Consider the following 20367-nt stretch of genomic DNA (forward strand, 5'->3'; position numbering starts at 1 on the left):
CCAAGCGGAGAAAGAGAAATACCAAATGATTTCACTCATCTGAGGAGTATAGGAACAAAGGAAAAACTGAAGGAACAAAACAGCAGCAGAATTACAGAACCCAAAAATGGACTAACAGGTACCAAAGGGAAAGGAACTGGAGAGGATGGGTGGGCAGGGAGGGATAAGGGGGGGGAAGAAGAAGGGGGGTATTAAGATTAGCATGCATGGGGGGGAGGGAGAAAGGGGAGGGTGGGCTGCACAACACAGAGAGGACAAGTAGTGACTCTACCACATTTTGCTAAGCTGATGGACAGTAACCGTAATGTGGTTGTTAGGGGGGACCTGATATAGGGGAGAGCATAGTAAACATAGTATTCTTCAGGTAAGTGTAGATTAAAAATTTAAAAAAAAAAAAGAAAGAAAGAAAGAAAAGGGGGATTACTCCTTAACAGGATAAAACTATTGGTAAATCAAAGATCAACGCATGCTTTAAATATCCTTAATGTTGATCACTTAAAGGGTGTCAGATGATCAGCTATGGAGGTACTCTTTTCTGATAATATTCCTTTCTCTTAATTAAAAAAAAAAAAAAAAAAGCAGTTACTGTGTGCTGACCTCCAATGAGTTCTGCACAGTGGTATAGAGGGCATGTCAAAGTGTGGGCAAAGGGTCTGTTTGTTTCTACGCAGAAGATCAAGGCCTAGCTTGGATACCCAGAAAATGAACTAAGATACGATATGAGGAGGAGCTTCCGGCATCAGCACTCTCTGGAGGACTCGTGCCGGGGGATGATCATCAAAAAGCCTCCACAGGGATCCGGACGATGCTGCGGTTGTGGCTGCATCCAGCCCACCGTCTCCTGGACTTGCCATAGGAATGAGGAGGGAGATGTCTAGGCTGGCATGTGCATACAGTGAGACAACGAATTTGACTGGATCTGTACTGTTGGAACTCAACCAGGAGTTGGGAGGGGTGCAAGTTGTAGCACCCCAAAATCTCATGACTATAGACTATCTATGGTTAAAAGAACATATGGGATGTGAACAGATCCCAGAAATGGGCTGCTTTAATTTGTCTGATGGTTCAAGTACAGTTGGAAAATATCCATCATATCATAGATAAATTTTCACAAATGCCTAGGGTGCCTAAATGGTTTTCTTGGCTTCACTGGAGATGGCTGGTAATTATAGATTTGCTTTGTTTATGTCACCGTATTCCTATTATGTTAATATGTGTGTGCAAATTAGTTAGTAGTTTAAAACCTATACATACTTAAGGTACTATACAAGAAGATATGTCAAAGAAATAATCAATCCTCCCAAGTTTCCTTCATATGCTACATCTATAGCTTTTCTTCTTCCTTCCTAATTACAAACCTGAAATAGAATTCGTGCCTCATATCGAATTTACCGAGTATCATAATTCCTCCAGGTGGTAAAGATACCTCGAGACAAGTGCTGGGCATAGAAGCCACAGGGCATAAATCTGCAAAGAAGTAAAAAGCTAACCTTTGCAAACAATATGGCTTCTCTCTCACTTACCAACTTTACATTTCCCTGTATGGCCCCGGAAGATGACTGGTTAGCCAGAGACGGGTAAGATTCCTCAAGGGAGGAACAACCTAAGACAGGCACAGTCGCAGGGGGGCCATCAGGTGAGAATTTGGGGATCAACAGAGGTGAGGCTCAGAACCTCACCCCCCCTGCTTTGAGAGAAATCTTCTGCATCCGTGGATGTCTTGATGCCCTTGTCTAGCCTGGATTAATACTTAGTCCATAGGCACACACCTGATCATCTGATCATCTACATTTGCCTTCTTACAGCACTAAACTATGTTTTCTACCTTTATCTTGCATCTACCTACCACTTCAGCATTTTATTAAAAATAAAAATAATAATAATAATAGGAGAAATGTGGGATCAACATATAAATCAAGTACAAAAATCAAATGAATATTCATATTTGACCTGATGGTTTATAGGTCATATTGCATGATCAAAACCGAAAGTTTCTGTGATGAATGCCCTTGTACTGTTCACCATGTAAGAATTTATTCACTCTGTAAGAATTCGTTCACCATGTAAGAACTTGTTCGTTATGCTTCAGAAGATTGGAGACTGATGAGAATTAGGCTTGAGATGGATTAATAATTGTACATTGAGCATTGACCCCCCTATACTGAATTTTATTGTTGTTAACAACCATTTGATCAATAAATATGAGAGATGCCCTCTCAAAAAAAAAAAAAAAAAAATCCTCTGTAAAAAAAAAAAAAAAAAAAATACTAGCAAACAAAATTCAACAACACATCACATGGATTATATACTATGATCAAGTGGAATTCTTTCCAGTGATGCAAAGATGGTTCAATATCTGCAAAACAATCATTGTGATACATCACATTAACAAAATGAAAGTTAAAAATCATATGATCATCTCAATAGTTCTAGAAAAAACATCTGACAAAATTCAACATCCGTTTTTGATAAAAACTGTCAACAAAGTGGTTAAGAGGGAACATACCTCAACATAACAAAGTTATATATTATAAGCCCACAGCTAACATCATATTCAGTGGTGAAAAGCTGAAAGCTTTTCCCCTAGGATCAGGAACAAGGCAAGGATGCTCATTCTTGCCACTTTTATTCAACATGGTATTGGAAGTCCTAGCCACAATCAGACAAGAAAAAGAAATAAAAGGCATCTCGATTGGAAAGGAAGGGGTAAAACTGTTTCTATTTCAGATGACATTAGATTATAGACAGAAAACCTAAAGAGTCCACCAAAAAACTGTTAGAGCTAATCATTGTATTCAATAAAGTTGCAGGTACAAAATCAATGTACAAAAATCAGTGGCATTTCTATATACAATGACTTATCAGAAAGAAATTTTTTAAAAATCCCATTTATAATAGCATCAAAACAATAAAATATTGAGGAATAAATTTAACCAAGGAGGTAAAAGATGTACATACTGAAAGCAAAAAGACATTGGTTGAAGAAATTGAAGAAGACACAAATAAGTGGAAAGATATTCAGTGCTCATGGACTGGAAGAATTAATATTGTTAAAATGTTCATACAACCCAAATTAATCAATAGATTCAATACTATCTTTATCAAAATTCCAATGGCATTTTTCCACAGAAATAGAAAAGGAATCCTAAAGTTTGTATGGAACCACAGAAGACCCCAAATAGCCAAAGCAATCTTGAGAAAGAAGAACAAAGTTGGAGGCACCACACTTCCTGAGTTCAGACTATATTATAAAGCTATAATAATCCAAACAGTATGGTATTGGCATAAAAATAGACACATCAACCAATGGAACAGAATTGAGACCCCAGAAATATACCCATGCATATATGGTCAGTTAATTCTTGACAGAAGAGGTAAGAATATATAATAGGGAAAAGACAGTCTCTTCAATAAATGATATAGGGAAAATGGGACAGCCACATGCAAAAGAATGAAACTTGGACCTCTATCTTACACCATACACAGAATTAAACCCAAATGGATTAAAGACTTGAATGTAAGACCTACAACCATGAAGCTCCTAGAAGAAAATCAGGGGCAAGCAACTTGACATAGGTCTTAGTGATGATTTTTTGGATTTGACATTAAAAGCAAAGGCAACAAAAACAAAAATAAACAAATGGGACTCTATCAAAATAAAAAGTTTCTGCACAATAAGAGGTAACCACGAACAAAATGAAAAGGCAGCTTTCTGCATGGGAGAAAATATTTGCAAAGCACATATTTAATAAGGGTTTAATATCCAAAATATATAAGGAACTCATACATAATGCCCATTATGATGAACAACACTTTGGAGACAAGAGAACTGAAGAATTTTTAAACATCGTTTTAACAAAAATTCAAACCTTGGCTGGATTAAGCTGTCACTGGTTTTCATGTGCCTCCATCAGGAGAAAATCTATCATTTAAAAATAGAACTTCTTTGGGGGTCACTAATAACATTCTAATCCATAACATTTTCATAATTTAAATGCAGTGGTTATTCATATTTTCAGTATTTTCAAGTTCACCAACTCATTATAATGTATTTGTAATCCCCAAATCAATCCTTAAGTGCTTTCATAGTCATGCACAGACAAGCACAGGGTGGCAAAAATCTTGAGCAGTCCCAAGTGCATGTTCTGGCTGAGGTCAAATGAGGCAATGCTCTGCCTCCTTGTTTCAGCTCATACTGTAATACCAGTATCCTTTTCACAGTCTGTTTAGGACCACATTTTTCACATTTTTGTGCTGTTTGTTGGTGGTTTCACTCTTGAAAACGGCCCCCAGGCATAGAGCATAAGTTCTGTCTAATGTTCCCAAACAAGAAGGCAGTGATGTGCCTTACAGAGAAAATACGTGTGTTAAATAAGCTTTCTTCAGGCATGAGTTATATAGCACCCTGGCTGTGAGCTCCACGTTAATGAATCCACAATATAGATTAAATAAGATGTCCTTAAACAGAAACCCACATAAGACAGGGTTATGTGCTGATCGGTTGGCAAAAATGTTGTGATCGGAGGCTTTCATAATCCTCACCCTATGTTTCCGCTAGGAGCAATGGTTCAGTGCTAATTCAGTGTTTACGTGGATATTATGGAATATAGCTACTGCAAATAATGAGAACTGGCTGTATTTCACTGAAACCTCTGTGCCATCTGCTTGCTTGAGTGGCTCTGTTGTGTGTAGATCATCCCTGCTTAGGGTCTCAAATGTGACTCAGAAATGTCCTGCTATGCTTGGGACCAGGTTTTAGACAAGTTCAGGAGTTATAGAGATAGGATGAGAATCCAGTGAGGTTTACAGTTTACACATAAGGCAAAAGAAGAGAAGCTGGTAGTGGAACGCAGTGAGAGAAGGGCAATGTGGCCATAGCTCAAGGGTTGCTGTAAGGGAAGGGAGATGGGGGTAAAGAAGAAGCTGAAGAGAGAAATCTGAAAGTAGAGGGAAAAAATGGGTGTATTCACAGTGGAACTGAAAGTCAGTACCCAAGATAATGCAAGTTAACTGTGGCACGTGTCCCTGAGAGTATGCAGCATACTCCCCCTGCTCAAGTTTAGAACAGGAAAATTAATGTGCATGAAACATCACGTTATATTTTTTTGAGAGGCAATAGATGAGATACCAACACATTCTGCAATCTAAATAATATTGTTTTTATGTAAACTGAGCTCTGCTTATTTGTTTTCCTGCCTCATATAAGGTCATGACTCTTTGTTTCATGGCTACCCAGAAAAGACAATTTTGATTTTGGATAAACAGCATCTGTAGAGAATTTCTCTTAAGCCAGGGGCCCTTGCATGTACTTAAGTTAATGGAATTTAATATCCTATTTAACACTTTATGATTAGAAAGAGATTTTTATTAGCTACCTTAGAGAAACTATGTGTTCTTGTATTTATGCAACAGGTAATTTGTTTTATGGGCAGAAAACAGAGTTTACAGTTTGAAATAAACAAATCATTGCTTTAAACAGTGAAGGAGAAAGTACACTACTTCAAAAATAATTGCTTGTTTACATGCATTTGCTTGTTGAAAACAAAAGACTGAAAATAGAGTGCCTCTGTCATTAGTCTGTTATGTAAAGAAATGAGAAAATATATACAGGAACCCAACACAGTAGAGAGAGTTTCCCATAATTCCATGTGGACATGATAAATTATACCATTTTGCCATTTAACGGTATATTAGATCTATACAGTATCTAACTCATGAGGTTCAGTCAGAAATCTCAGATCTGATGGAAAAGTATTTTTAGTATTTCATGAAAGATTTTCAGAACTTTAGGAAAAATCAGTGCTGACAAAATATGGCCAAGCTGCATCTTCACCCATGAAAAATGTACTATTTTTTTCTAGGAACTGGAAAATCATTTTCAGAATAAGAGGTTTCTAAGGCAGTGTTCAAACCACATTGAACTGCTGCTAGAGAGCAACAGTCATACCCATCTTAATTTTTTTTGAATATTTAACAAAATAAGGCATGTAAGATTCATGGAACAAAAATTAATGTCAATTTCTCAACAAGTATTAGCTATTATAATATTATTGTTATAGCTAATGTTAATCCTAAAACAGGATAGTGTATAATTACCAAAATTGTCCTAAACCAAGTGTCATTTTCTTTTGACTGTCATACATTCAATCATGTCACTCTTGAAAATCCTTTGAACCAACAAAAGATAGGAAACAGTGAGGCCGAAGGAGGTTTTCAAGGCAATGCAGACACTTGCCAGAGTCTTCTGAGACTTTTCCTGTAAAGGACTGTGCAGTGATTCTGCTGGTCTGCATTCATTTATGTTTCATTCATTGGGCAATTAGAACTAACTGCTAACCAAGTAACCTCCAAATCTCAGTAGCTTAAAACAATAAAGATTTATGTATTACTCATATCATAGTTATGTAAGAGGTGGAGCTTAGGGGTTATCCTTTAAATAGTTCCTCCATCTTATAGCTTCCCCAGTCTCAACAGAAAGGTAACAGTTTATATGAGTGTTTGGAAGGTTTATGGCTGGCGCAGAAACAGCAACATCCACTCACTTATTCAAAGGCCTGAGGGAGAATCTTCCCACTAATCCTGAGGGAAGAGACTACTAGCTTATCATCAAAAGCCTGGTTTTCTCTGACTGAGGAATTCCCTTTTTACAGCTTTCTCTTCATCGTGCTGAATAGTTTTATGCAAAACAGCAGTCACAGGGTTTTTCCTTCTCAGCTGAGTTTTAGCAGGATCAAGGAAGCCATGGGGTCGGTGGTGGTGGTGAGGATGGGGATAGAGAAGTCTGCAGTAGAGGACTTCAAGAGGTATTCCCTGGGTTCCCTAATTGTGAGGTTTGACATAGAGCCAAGATCCTGGGTTTACCTGGCTTGGTTTTCTCTTTAGGATTCACATAGGGACCTCTTTCAACGGGAGCTTAAAACTATGTTTCAAAGTTCTTTGTGATGATGAATCCTGAAATATTCTCAGAAAGTCAGTGTGATCCTTTTCACAGGGACTCAAACAGATCTGCCACTGGCACCACCTGTCTGCAGAAACACTTCAGGTCTGCTTCAGATCGCAGAATGGAAACACATTTTCAAAGTGTTTTTCAAGTTACCTTTGGGTTTTGTTAAATGTAAAAATTATGTTTCTTTTTTCTTAACTTTATTTTTTGGTCAAATGAAATGTCACTGTCAATTCTTTCTGAACTTAGACTCATGCCATTGGATACTCAGGCAAAGGGAACCCACAGGCAACATTGGCCTGAAGGCTATGGGAGAAACACGGGTTTAGAAAAGTCTTTGTTCTGTGGCTGTAATGGCTATGGTCCTTCTATCACATCAATTTTTACTTACACGATTTAATGCATAAAAACACACTAGCCGACAATCCACAAAAACAATGAAATACCTATTATTTGGAACAGAACTGCTTTAGTGAGAGGCGAGGAAGGGTGAAGCATTATGAAATGAGTTTAATTTCTTAAGGAGAGCACTAAGTTAAGAGTCATATTTTACGTTTAATTGATTTCTTCTGTTTCAAGAAAAACCAGCAACTTGTTGGAATCTGGTTTCCACAAGGTGAACACAGAGGCCGTGGTACTTGCCAGAAGCCTGCGCTTTAGGATATGAGGGGGCTCATGTGTAGGCTTTGTTGAAGACAACTGCCCCGAAGAAAATAACTTTCCAACATCTAAAGGTACCACAGGTAATGCTAATACATTTGTAATGCTTTATATACCTAGAGGCTTTACTAGTCACCTCTGCCTGGCTCACTAGCTGTGTGGGTCACCTTGGCCAGCTGACTTAGCCTGCTAAGGTCATATCCCCTTTGCTCTGAGCTGGAGTTTATTACTGAATTTGATTATCACACTGAATTGTTATAAGATCTTAATAAAAGAATGGATTTACAGCCTTTGAGTGCCTTGCATTCAAGAGGTGGTCATCGTTGATTTATTATTCCTGCATCATAATCTCACCTTTGGTCATTCTGCACTTCCTGGGCCTCCCCTCCATGGCCAGCTGGAGCCCATATCCCAGGGAGGAAGTGCTTGGGGCAACAGATGGCCTCAGGAGCAGGAGAACCTGTCCAGGGCCAGAAAAGCAGCCAAGCACCAGAGGGGAAAAAAAGTTAGCAAAATGCAAAGTGTCTTTAGTACAACTCAACTGGTTTTAAAGTTTCCATTTCTTTTCAGCAAATGTGTTTTCTTCCTCTCATGGAACTAAGAACATATGTGCTGCCTGGCAGATGATTTCTGCAACTCTTAAAGTCAGGATTGGAGAAGGCTGACTCACAATTTCTTACACTGCATGTGTGAAATCTTTCAAGAAAACTTGGAGGGGGGATGAGCCACAGGATTTCCATGATGCTTTCAACTGCTTTCCCATTAAATTGGTAAAAAATAATTTGTCGATTATTTGCTTCTATTTCTGACCTTTTAAAACTACTTTCTTAAGCAGCATGGGTTGGACGAAAGGTAGTATCCCTGAGAAGAACAGAAAGAAGGGGATATCTGCAGAGCATTGGAGTTTTCCAGTCATTTTCACTATTTGATCTCAGGCCATCTCTGTGATACAGGTTTTATCAGTGATAAGGACAAAGCCCCCCTGCAAAGAAATAGCCACCAAGAGTTCCTTGATTCTAATCATTGCATTCTTTGTACTATATGCCACATGTCTTTTTTTTTTTTCTGGTTTTTAAGACTCACATAATGCAGCTTTTTTTTTTTAGTGAAGCATAGTTGATATGCAATCTTTTATTGGCTTCAGGTATACAACATAGTGATTTGACAATTACATACATTACTGAATACTCATCACAATAAACATACTTACCATCTGTCATCATATAGAGATATTATGGTATTATTGACTGTATTCCCTATGTTGTACTTTTATCCCTATAATGAATTTATTTTATAATGGGAAGTTTGTATCTCTCACATGTTCAGCTTTGATTAAAATTAAAGTGACATAAAGTATGGGCAACTAGAACATGGTTCCTGCTAAGATAATGCTTTTGAGGAAGTGTTCTTCAGCTATCACTGTAAGTGATCAGGCATGTGATAGGAGTTATTTTACAAGAGATATGGTCCTTAACATCCATGCAGCAAAGACCAGATCAAGTGCAATGACTGGTGCAGTAAGTTGTACGCAGTGTCAGTGTCAGTGGTCAGTGGTCAAGTCTGCCTATGGATGACACGCTGGCAAGGGGCCCATGCAGACAGACTCACTCAGTGTCTTGAGTTTTCTTTCAAAGAAAGTATGGTACAGATTGTATACAAAAGAAGTCCAAAAAGGGCCCTTTATTCCCCCTGAAAAGGATAACAGACTGATGATTGATTTCCTTTAAGCTCCTTCTTCATCACACATTGTAAGGATCCCTCCCAGCAGAAGGCAAGTGGCCAGTGGCAGTCCTAGAAGCCAGAGGAGGCCTGAGTGGGTAAGGAAATGGGAACACAAAGAAGCAGGACCTGAAGATAATCTACCCGGACCTGAAACTGCTGCTGTCACAGATGGAGGTAGCTCACTGTGAGCAAAGCTCCCAAGCTCAGAAATCAAGAGGTCCAACAAGTCTTGCAGCACAGGCCAGAGGAGGAGTTAAAAGCCAGACACACTGAGTTTCTGCTTCCTTCCAGAGCTCAGCTCAAATCCTGGGCACACCACTTTGTAACTGCATGACCTCGAGTAACTCACTTAAACTTTGTGGGATCCCATTTCCCTGTGTGTAAATGGGGGTAACACCTTCCTGTGCACCGTTGGGAGGATTAAAAGATACTGTATACACTCTACAGCACGCCATCCACAGCTGACATTGAATAAATCGTAGTTATTGTGTTGTATCATTGTGATTATTCACAATCCTGCAATTGTTAACATAACCAATATTACATTTTACAACACATTTATTCTTTATGTTCTAGCAAACTAGTTCAAAGATGGTTTTTCAAATACATTATCTAGTTTGGGCTTTAAAAAAAGTCCCTGTATAGTTCTGCTCTGCTTATCAAAGGTTCTCCATACTGCTTAGCCAAGGGTAAGCCAGTTACACAGGATATTGTTCTGCCTTCTATTATTCTTTCTGGAACCACATTTCATGTGGTAATGGATCAATTTCATTACTTCCTCTTCCCTCCTACCACATTCTGTACCCTAAAAAGATGCCAGTTAAGTTTTAACCCTCCTTTGAAGGTGAATTTTCATTTTTTTTTTAAGTTATGTAAAGTAGTTGCAAGTTCTTTTAGCACCCTCCAACCACCCTCCAACCCCAATCCATGCAACAAAATAATAATGGGAGAAAATTGTTAGTGCGTTCTCCGGAGTCCTCCTGCTGAGCATGATGACTTTGTAATGAACTGCACATCCATAAATGGTTGACTCTTTGATCTCTGGCTGCTTGTACAACTCTAAAGAGAAAAGCATTCCAGTCCAAACCACACAAAGAGAGAGGAACACAGGTTATTTATGGGAGCCCACTGACTGTAAGTGTAGCCTGGCTCTTTTAAGATTCAAATACACACATCATTTTGAGAGCCAAGTAGGCTCCCTCCCCTTGTGGTGTCGCATGGGGCTCTGGTATAAGGAATGTCTGATCTCTGGCTTCTCTCTGGGGTGAGAAAGGTAGCTGGTTTGGCAGAGAGACAGACACAACAGTATTTACAGAGACAGTAGAAAATTGAATCCATATGCCTACAACGGAAAATCAGAGTAAATCACCAGGAGTAAGAGGAATCCTGAACTCCCTTTCTGAGACCAATTCAGCTTCTGGCTAAGAGTAAACAGGACCTGCTAATGAGCTCTCTAGCTGCACAAAAGCCAGCATCCACATGCCCTCTTTCATCTGCCGGTGTTCCACAAGTGCTCACTTGACAGAAAGAGAAGAAATACCTACTTTGGTGCCTGGAAGGCAGGAGCTATTTTGCAAGTCTGACTCTTGTGTCATTCACTAAACTTCCTGCATCAGAGCTGGTGCAAACCTGGAAGCCCTGAATTCCCCATTCTGAAGTTGTTGAAAGCTAAGTTCTATGACCCCTTGCCACTGACTCTTGGATCCGGATGTTCTCAGGTGCTCTGCCATGTGGCTGAGTACTGATTCACACTGGTCACTAAAGCAAAATCCAAGTAGATAAAGACTGTGCTTGGGACAGAATCTATCTAGTCTCTTTCCTATCTATCTGTGGATCAAATATCAAAATTTAATAGCATGGTATAGAACGATGAGGGCTTTGATCAAAGTCACATTAGTGGATAGGTTAAAAGGGACTCTTATTTTTGATGCATTCTATGCATTCCATACACACAAAGTTATCAGTTCCCTGCATAGGCCCACCTATTATTTGCCAAAAGGGTATGTTTTTGAACATCCTCATATTCCTTAGTCATCATGATGGCCTCCACCCAGTCTGAACACAATGACAGGCATATAAGTGAATATAAAACAAGGCTCAAAAAGTAACACATATGTTGATGGCACTTCCCAAAGCTCAAAGAAGGAATAGGCTAAAAAACATCAACCAGTGGCATATCAGGGCAAAAACACATTGGGAGAAGATTGCATGGCTCAGTGCAGACATTCTGTTCCACTGGGTTCAGGAACTAACAGAAGTCAAAGTTTATCAATAGGTTTTCAACTCATAATTTGTTCACTGTCAAGATGATAAACACTCACTTTATGATTTAATAAAAAGATAGACCTTACCTAAAAAGAAAATGAAGAGGAGTCCTCTACAGGTAAGTCGTGTGGTCTTTTGTGGCAACACCCAGGGTCTCTGGATGGGGGCTCCAGCTGGGTCTCTGGGATACAGCGTAACTGTGCAACTGGTACAAATTTAAGACCTCAGTCTCTCCATCTAAAAAATACAAATAATAATGTCATTGTTTCTACCAAGTAATCACTAACTCAGTAATCAGAAATTCATGCTGATTAAAAAAGGAGGAAGAACAAAGAGTAAAATCCATATATGATGTGCAGCATGGAATGCCTTGGAGTGACACATATGCCTGTGTGCAAGATACTCAAAGTCAGAGGTTGTAACTTCCAGTTTTGCATAGAACATTAGTGGGACATGACAAAGGCAGGTAAACATGTTAAACCAGGACAACAATGAAAATGAGAGCAAACTTTGTAGTTTGGGGTGGAATGAAATCAGGAGAGGCCAGTCGAGCATCAGAGTGGCTGAGTGAAAGGCTGCACCATCTCCAATCTGCTGCTCTGCCCTCTTTGTCAGGGAGTGGCCAGGCAGCTGTGATTGCTGCATCATTTGAAGAGCCTGCTGCACAGAGATGCCTGGATTCCATTAGCTGTGCTGAATGGGTGATGACCGTGGGATTGAAGATGGGTGCAGGAAGGTTGGGCCACTGAAGAATAACAGTTGTCCAACATGTACATTATGAAATTATGAATGAGGCCAAGAGGCACCTCTTCTGCAGAGCAAGATTCCAGGAGCCCCAGAAAATTAAACTCAACATTGCAATCTTCCCCTACAGTCAGCAGATTTCTATGCTGCTGGAAGCTGTGCTGAACTTAGTTGATGTCCATGAATTGAGTGCACACAGAATAGTGCATCCCCTTAGAACATTTCCCCAAACAAAAATTGTTCTACATCAACCCGTCTGAAGATCCAGAGAAACAGATTTCCAAGTGGAAAGAAAATCATGGCTGAAACTATGAAGAAAAGTAACTGAATACAATTAAAATGTGTTGCAAACATATGGAGTGTTAACCCTAAAATAGCCTTGTTATTGAACTTTTATACAGTGTTCCACACAAGTTAGATGGCTTCTTGTGCTGAGTCCTTTTAGTTATGAATGCTATTACAGTGGAGATTTGTCCCCACAGCTCAGCTAAGCTGAATGCTGTGTCAGTGAGGCTTCTACTACCACTTCATTCTGAGACTTTATGCTTTATGCTCATTCTTGCTCACTCTGGATTCTTCTGTTTAATATTTGTGATAACATTTCCTCCAAACTCACCACACCAAGTTCCACTAGCCACTGAATGACAAAAATTATGAAATACTGAATATGGAAAATCACTATGCCAAGCTGGCACTTTAGTAAGGCATCCTACAAAGTTCATTAATATCACTTTTAATTCTAATAACAACCTCTAAGACAGGTAGAATGGATCCTCCATTGTATGTCAGAAAAGAGAATCTCAAAATTAAACATTTATACCCCTAGCAAGCTGCAGACCCAGGATGGGAATCCAGGTTAGTCTGACGTCAAAGTCTGACATCCTTCCACTTATGTAAACCACGGACCAAGCCGAGGAATGGCTATCTTATTAAATAAAACATTCTCAATATGGCTAATTGGTTGCTTTATTATAATAAAGACAATATCTAGTTTGCACTGAGAGCCATGCATTGCTCCCACATAATTAGCTCATGTGATTATCATGACAACTCTGTGAGTGAGGCCTTATCAGCCTGTTTTACAGAAGAGCATGCTGGGAGCCCAAAGAGGTTAAATAAAGAGCCCAAAATCATTCATAAATGGCAGAGCCTGATCTCAAGCCCACCTAAGCCTAACTCCATAGCCCACATTCTCATCCAACACTTTGTTTCTGTATTTGTAATATTTGGCAATTCTGGGTAACTAAGTTGACTGTTTGGGACAAAAGTTCCTGGCTGTTCTCACCATCTCTCCCTTTTCCTTGACTGCTTTTATCCAACCACTCCATTCTAGGTGGCCACAACACCACCCCAGCTTCCCAATCACCCCAAATTCCAAAGCTCACAGCCCTTCCTTCCCTCAGGATTTGCCCAATTCTATCCCTGTTTCAAACCTTTGTATTAGTCTTCTCTGCTCCTCTTTCCCAAGACTTTTGCCCCAGTGGCTACCATTTCACTATCTTATCTATTGTTCATGTGAGAGAGAAGGGGATATAAAAAGTCATATATTAGAAGGCAAGCAAATCATGTGTAAACAGAGAAGATACTGCAATAGGACAAGAAAACTGAAATTATTTGCTCATCACTAGGTATTATAGGGAGGTAACAATAATAAAAATAATAATAACCCATTGTTTGGATATCTTCATACAAAAGTTCTCAAATCTGGTGAATTGAGACTAATTAAAACTGTATTTTACATACATATTTTCAAATAAACATGGTTTTATTACTTTTGTACAAATGGAGCAATTTCAGTTACACTATTAAAAATGGGCCAGTGGAAATCCTTAATGGATTTTGTTAAAATTAATTCACAAGAACATTTGCAATCATTTGGTCATTAAAAATTAAATGACTGCACTGAAGGCACTCAGTGTTACTTGAAAAGCTCATTTTTGAATAAAATGAGAAGGCCCCTGAAATATATTTGAATATTGCTACTCAGTTTTTAAGATTTTGGAAGAGAGAGTTTACTTAGTCAATGTTAATTTCAAGCCAGCTGAACTCCAAATTATTCCAAAATTTAAAGACTTTGAGATAAAAGGAATATGAAAACCAATGAGTCTGAATGAATGAATTTGTATTTTTTACCATTGAAAATTACTATTAGCAGCAGAATTATGAAAAACATCCTGTAATCCAGAGTAATGTGTTAATCACTGGAGTGTTTTCCTGTGCCAGCACCATCCTTATGAGAAAAGCTATTGTGAAACTCGCCTATTTTTGGAACAGAATTTCTCCCTCTAGTCCACTGGCTACCAGTCAAATTTCCTCAGTTGAGAAATCCAAGCTGGCTGCACAACAAGATAGAATACAAGAATGTTAAGATGAGATTTCTCCTAAATGTGAAATAGTTGACGATACTCATTTGAAGAGTATAAAGTTTGGAGGGTTTGTTAGTTTAGTTCCTATTAAATAAAGCATTTAAACCCTTTGCTAGTCTTTGCTGGTTTAATGAGAAGCAGGGGCAATATCTGAAGCTGAAGAAATGAAATCATACTTCACCACATGTAAATTGTGTCCTTCAATGTCTGATGCTAACTGTATAAAGGTATATTTTCACTGAATTGTATTTAAAAAGTATACAGTGCTAGAAAATCTTACAACCTATTAACCATGCTTACAACAATGTTATGAGCTTTATAGTAATCTTAATAAATCAGCAGAGGGACCATGGAATTTTTATTAAGAGTTTTCTCATACATTTTCCCTCTATAATGGTGGGAAATTCTTTGTATTGGTGGGAAATTCTTTCTACTACGCAGCCTCGAGAACCTGTCCCCTCATCCTCCAGTCTAAAGAAGCTCCAAGGGTCAGATCTTTCTCAGATCTTTTCCTCTCCTTTCCCCCCATGCTTTTCAGCAGTCCTGGCAGCCAGGGTCCAGGCAGGTGACTTTGGCTCCTCTCTAAATCCCAAGGGAATGACTCGAAGACAATGAGGTGTTGAGATGTAGTGGCAGTGGCACGGGATGGCAGTGGCCTTGTCCCGGTCACTTTGTTCTGCTCATTTGTTGCCAGAGCACTGCTGGTCCTGCCCTGGCCCAAGCCAGGCCTCAGCGGCTCAGAGTCTCTGAACTCTCAGTCTCCCAGCCCAGGCTAGCCTCTTTCTTGCAATCAAGAACTCTTGTCTGAGCAAATCACAGCCTTCTTGTTGTTCTTATCAATGTTCTTATTCAAGTCAACTTACAGACTAAACAAGCGAACACCACCAAATACACATGCAACGGTGGAGTCTACTTTATTTGTATCCTCACTTTAAGATGCAATGCAGTTTTCTGATCAATTATTTAATACTACTGGCCAGAAGAAGTAGAAAAAAATAGGAAAAAATTACATATGCCCATTTTAGTGACAGAATTATTCTCAGAAATGTGAATGTAAAACTATCCCAATGAGAGAGATTCAACTTTGCATATTTTAGGCATATCTAAATTGTTATATTGTAATTTAGTCAATGCCTCCTTTTTCTCTTGGAAACATTTCCAAAGTTTGAATAAAAAACCCTAATCAAATACTGAATCGCAAACTTGCACTCAGCTCTGAATTGTTTTTAAGTCAGTAATTTTTCTCTATTAGAATCATGCTTGTGTTTTTGGTCATAAAAGATCCTCTGCTCATGATAGTTCTTTACTGATCCATAGGATCATTGTAACCTTTTCTAAGTGTCCAGCTTTTCAACTAATTCTCACCTATTGTTCAAAATTAAATCCAGAACAGAGTCATGGAAACCCAACCAGCCTTGCAACCTATCAAACGTAATTGAAAGATTGAAGAACATGAGAAAATGGCTTAAGGTGTAATCAAAGACATGGCCCCCTCTGGCTGTTGGTCCCTCTGTTTTATCTAAAAAGTGGAGAATCATTCCAGATACGGGCACACCATTGCTCTCCCTCCATCCGCCTCTCATGTCACCAAACTGGCACTGGGAAGAAGAGACAAAGGAGAGAGAAACAAAGTCCTAGAAATAGGAACTTGGAGGGAAATATGTATGACCACTGACGTCTAAAGTTATGGATTGAGATCAGATCATCTCTCGGGGTTCTTGTCTGTACTGAAGTTGAACTTTATTGAATTAACATTTTAGACATAAGGATATTTCAGGCAGGATAGGGACAGACTACAAAGTACATAAAAGTCAGGAAATGGATCACAAAGAAAAGCACCAGGGAGAGAACATTTGTTTGAAGACTTTGGTAAGGTTAAGCCTTTTAAAAAAAATTACAAATGAACTTATCCATGTTTGAAGGCAAAGGAGAAAGAGCCAAATGGAGAACAAAGTTAAAAATAGTTCCGAGAAATTTCCAGGGCAGGAGCCGTGTTGCAGGGTGGGGGGATAGGATCCAGAGCTCCCGCAGAGAGTACACCTCTCACCTCACCATCACACTTTCATTTCTGGCTTTAGGGAACCAAGTACAAAACCAGTCAACGTCCCCAAAGGGCAGTCACTCCAGTTACGGGCATGGCTTTCCCCTCCTTCCATCCTCCTCCAGTTCTTGTATCTTCCATGCAATCAAACTGGCATTGGGAGAAGAAAGAGAGAGGCAGGAAAGAGAACCAGGGCCCCAGAAATAGGTTCTTTGGAAAGAAATACATGGTCACTGATGCCTGAAGCCTCAAGTCTCTCCATGAAAAGAATTCTACAGAAATGCTGTCAGACAGTCGAGGGCCTGGGCCTTTTAAGTCTGTATATCTGGAATTAGATGTAAAGTATGTGTTTGACTTCCAAGTAATAAAATGAATTGTCACAGCAGAGAAAATTTCATATAGGAACTATTATCCGGAAGCCTTCCAGCTTGAGCTTCTCCATATAACTACCTACCACAAATTATTTTCTTAGTAAAAATGAGCTCCCAGAACAAACTAATTACATGGGAGAGCAACTTACACTTCACTGCAGTCTTCACAATATATTTTTTTCATCAAATATAAGTTATCCAAAGTAATTAGGAAAAATGATTAGCAAAGCTCCTTATTGAATATGGGCCCAAGTAATTTTTAAAAAAAGTATTTCTTTTGAAATGGCTTTAAATGTACATTTTCTTCCAAGTGATAATCTATTTTCCCTTCAACAACAGTTTTTTGGGGACATGTGGCAATCTGAGAGGACATAACTCTTCTCCTGAAACACACCAAGTTCTTTTTTGCTTTTGTGGCATAACTTTCTGTGAGTTGGTAGAAAGTATTGAAACATGCAGTTGCTTCTTCCTAAAAAAGAGCATTTTGCAAAGAATAGAACTGCTGAGAATCCAGTACAGATCATCTGCAGGTGAGACTTGGGAATCACTTCTATATTTGAAGAGGTTAGACCACTAAGCTATGCTGTTTCCAATTCTCAAGTCACTCTGGGCTTCCAAGGAATAACAGCAGGTTTTAATGGCATTTGCTTCTACTCTTTCTACCTTTACATTTTAAAATATTTTGGATGCTTAGGAGTAAACAAGCATAAAATCCATCTGACTGAAATTACATTTTCCCATGTGATGTGAGCGACTTAGCATTAGTTGGAGCTTCCACAATGAAAGTTTAAACCAGCATTTTTCTTCATGCCTTTCTATTCACTTTTGTACCAGGTGTATAGGAAAATTTACTAAAAAAAAAAAAGGAAAAACAGCAAAGGTGAATATTAAAGTACAGTTTTGAATGTATTAAATTCTTATTTATCTGTAAATGAGATACAATTGAATGGTATTACTATTATTCATGGCTATTTTATTATTTAGATCTTCAGGGGAAATGCAACTTGTAAGCACATTGGTGTGGCTATTAGCACATCAAATGAATCAGCTGATTTTTTTCCCCCCACCTTTCCTTCAACAACCATTTATTATGTGGCTACTTTGTGCTGGTCACTGTGCCATTCATTGGGTACATGGTAAAAAAAAATTAAATAAATAGGGCGGTTCCTGCTTTCATGCTCACTGGCTAGTAAGAGAAACCCATTGCAGGAGGTACTGGTCCAAGGCTCTCCTTGCCTAAAGAGATTTTTCTCCTTCCTGCATAAGAAAGTCACTATGTTCCCCAAACTCTGCACATTTCCCATGACCCTGAGACAAGGAGTATAAGGGCAGTGATGTAATGTTAGCAGTTCCTGGCTTTCTGAAGAACATAAAGATGAGATGCTTTCTAAATGTCTTTGAAGTGATTTCATGTTGCTCCACACATAGGCAGGAAGGGCTGGGTGAGTTGCGGGAGCTTCTGGACATATTCAGAGGATGTGGGCAAAAGAAGGAAATAGAGAAGCTCCTTCTTTGTGACACATGACACAGGCCTCTTTGTTAGGGGCTCCCATCCACATTTTGATTTCCATCATTTGCGACATTAATCACAGCATCCCAGTGAGATGGGCCATTTCCTTACTTCCATTTTACTCCACAGAAGTAAGAAACAAGAGGCTAAATGTCAATAATAGACCGGGAACCAGGATTAAGAGTTTATAAATCCCTGTCCTGCACCGAGCACACTCAAACATATGCTTGACCTTGACAAAAAATAAGGGCTCAGTTTTGCTGTTTAACTAATTAGAATTAAAACACTTTAGGCAATAAGGCAGCACCTGGTTCATAACACAGTGACATCACTTCATTGCTGTTTCAGTCTAAAAACTCAATGTTCTTCCAAACTTCTCAGTGCATTAATGAGACAGTCCCTGGATTACCGTCTCAACGAGGGTCTATTCCCATGTATCATATATTTGCAAAATTGTCCTAAAAGAACATTGATTGGGAAGTAATGAAAACTTTAGGAAAAGGAAAAAGTGCTCTTTAAATGATAAGAAAGCCATTTACCCTAACTTATATATGCATATGTATGTATATATGTATAACAAATATTCATCTATATCTATATCTATCTATCTATCTATCTATCTATCTATCTATCTATCTATCTATCTATCTATCTAGGTATATTTGGTTATAAGGGAATTGATAAGGTAGAAAATTCACTTGATAGTTATTATTCAAAAGTCTGAGATTATGAAACCATGAGGTTTCCTTAAACTGTGATGGTTCCAGATATGATTGTATTGTGTTTCTTCGTTTCATTTTCTAAATTGACCAGCAAGCCCCTGAAAGCTAACAGAGTGCCAGGGAACTGGCTTTGGGGTTTATTTTCTCAGATCCTCTGGGAGGCCATAAACTCTCTGACAGCAGGAGGCATGCCAATCCCAGGGCAATGCTTGAACCTGACAAGAGTTGAACAAAAAGATTAATCTGAGTGTGTATCCATCCCTGGCATACCATGCAACCCTTACAGACCTGTAAATTTTCATAGCATATATTGGAAGCGAAGCTTTATAAGACAGGACAGCGAGTTTTCTGTTTTACAGCTTAGGGCAGATGCGTTACATACTTTTATATAATGCAGTCTTATTTCAGATGGTGAAACCTGTGAAAAACAGCCATTTCAGGTGAGAAAATGAATGGCTATATACCCCAGTAAAATTGAATTTGGCATTCGTTTTAAGGGGCAAAATCCAACATTCTTTTAATGATGCTGTCAGATTTACTAAACATTATCACAACTTTAAATGCCACCCACGGGCATTCGTTAAGCTGCTGTACAGAGACAGAAGAGGTTGTGTGGTTTGGATTTGACTTAGGTCAAGATTAAGTAATGGCTGCAGCTTTATACTGCCCCCTGGTGGTGCCATGCTCAACTATGCTCAGAAACTATCGAGTAAAAACAAACATGATTTTTGGCTTTCATAACACCTTCCAGAAAGGCTTCTGAGTTTAAACTTACAAAAATTTAGTCTCAGCTCCCTCTTCAGCTTTCTTACTTTGCCTCTGTTTCATTTCTCCAAAGCTTGTCCTAAGAAGCAAAAGACTTATGAGGGGCATATTAGGCTTCTGGTAGGATCCCAGCAACCCTGAGGGCCCACATGGGAGATGTGCTGGACAGCCGGACTGTCCTTGGCCCTAAAATCAACACAAAGGAAGTTTCCAGCATCAGCCACCCTTGATTCCCCCATTGCTTAAGCTCCCACTTAT

The 20367-nt window shown here is 38.9% G+C and overlaps 1 protein-coding gene and 1 long non-coding RNA gene across 2 annotated transcripts in view; one reads left to right on the forward strand and one right to left on the reverse strand.

Moving 5' to 3' along the window:
- LOC140847785 (uncharacterized) overlaps positions 1-8342 on the forward strand; it is an 80170-nt gene extending 71828 nt beyond the window's left edge. The window contains exons 2-3 of the long non-coding RNA XR_012127964.1: positions 7523-7686; positions 8174-8342. This is a non-coding gene — a long non-coding RNA (uncharacterized lncRNA). The remainder of the gene's footprint in view (positions 1-7522; positions 7687-8173) is intronic.
- Positions 1-20367, reverse strand: part of KIAA1217 (KIAA1217 ortholog) — a 622979-nt gene that overhangs the window by 421401 nt on the left and 181211 nt on the right. Inside the window, exon 2 of the mRNA XM_073229082.1 lies at positions 11677-11827. The gene's annotated coding sequence lies outside the window, so the exon portion shown is untranslated. The remainder of the gene's footprint in view (positions 1-11676; positions 11828-20367) is intronic.

Source organism: Manis javanica, chromosome 2, assembly GCF_040802235.1.
Source record: "Manis javanica isolate MJ-LG chromosome 2, MJ_LKY, whole genome shotgun sequence".
Taxonomy (NCBI): Eukaryota; Metazoa; Chordata; class Mammalia; order Pholidota; family Manidae; genus Manis; species Manis javanica.